The following is a 1772-nucleotide window of genomic DNA, read 5'->3' as shown; positions in this document are numbered from 1 at the left end:
ATACCTGGGGCGTTAAACACTCTTGACCGTCAGATCATCACATGAAATTCAAAATTATATTATTGAGTATGTTATAGCGAAATTGTTGTATTGGGATGTTTTTCTTTTAAGATTTGAAATTGAAATTACGATATACTTCATTTGTAATAACCCAAAAATTCACGGGCATCGGAAAAGTATAATATCGGGCCTCCGTCTTAGTAAATTGAGTTCGAAAATAATTATTAGAAGTAATTAAGAGTTTAGTTTAGTGCTTAATTAGGTGAGTTTAGTTTAATTAAGAGAAATTAGGAAAAGGGACTAAATTGAACTAGGGGTAAAAGTTGAATTATAGATTAATAGAAAATAACAAGGATTAAAATGGAAATTAAGCCATTAATAAGAAATGGGGCAGAATAAGTGATAAAAATATTAGATTTTTATGTTTTATATATTATATTATATTAAAATATATTAAATAAACTAAATGGATGACAAATGTATGGTAAAGATTAAAGACAAGTGTAATAGTAATAATTATATAGGTACACTTGTAATAAAGATAAATATATGCTTAAATAATAAGTAAAATATTTTTTATATAATATATTATTAGTTAAAATAAAAGAAATAAAGTAAAGTAAGTAAAATAAAAAGACAAAGAAACAAGAGAAGACCATAAAAGAAACAGAGAAAAAGACGAAAACAGGGGAAGAAAAAGGGTAAGAAAAGAAAGGGGGAAAATGGAGATTTTGAAACTTGAAGTTTAATAGGTAAGCTAAATCAAGTCATTTTCTCATAAATTTGATGTTTTTTAGAATCCTAAAGTGAAATACTCTTGCAGCATGTTTGGTTGGGTGTATTGGCATAGCCAATACACCCCTAATCGGTGGGCCCCCACCTAATCCCTCTTTATTCCGTCGTTTGGTTCAATGTATTGCTATTACGCGTGTAATCAATTACTTATCTAATCGGTGAAAACCACCGATTTGTAATACAACCCTTTTGCTCAGTTTAGTTGCTGCATCGTTTACCCTCCCTGTTTTACCCTTCCGATTGGCTTCCTCATTGCGTCTCCTCTTCCTTTTTCTGCCCTCATCCTCTCCCGACGTTTCCCAATTTTTTCCCTTCAAGATTTCTACTTCTTCTTCTGGTACGGTACGCTTCTTTTATTCTCACATTTCTTTTATTTTCTCCATTTTCTTTTCTCCAGATTTCTGCTTCTTCTTCCAAATTTTTTCTCTGTTTTTCTTTTCTTTTCTTTTCTGTAAAATCGATTTTGATTTTGATTTTGTTTTGCTTTTGCTTTTGCTTGTGCTCAAATTTGGAATATTTCTTTTCTGTAATGTTTTCATCGCTTTATAGCTTTGTTAATGTACTATATTTCATAATTTTTTTAAAACAAAAGTTCTTTTTTTTTGTTGTGTTCTTGAACAGTCCTTCAGGAAAGCTAGTTCAGATCGAGCACGCCTTGACAGCAGTAGGATCGGGTCAAACATCTCTTGGAATCAAAGGTTTCTTTGTTTTCTTTTTAAAAAGGGTTTTGGGATTTTAGAAGTAGTAAAAAGTTCTTGATGATTTTGATTTTTATGCTAATAAATGGTTTTAAATTACAATTGCTAATGGGGTGGTAATTACTCTTGAGAAGAAATTGCCTTCAATCTTGGTTGATGAAACCTCTGTGAGTATATTATTTAGTACCATACACTCACACTTTCTATCTGCATTTGAATTTCTAGATTTTCCCATGTTACATCGACCTCGGTGTCAATATGACCTTGGGTATTGGGTTT

This window comes from Gossypium raimondii, chromosome 5 (genome assembly GCF_025698545.1).
Source record: "Gossypium raimondii isolate GPD5lz chromosome 5, ASM2569854v1, whole genome shotgun sequence".
Taxonomy (NCBI): Eukaryota; Viridiplantae; Streptophyta; class Magnoliopsida; order Malvales; family Malvaceae; genus Gossypium; species Gossypium raimondii.
This window is presented reverse-complemented; position numbering follows the sequence as displayed.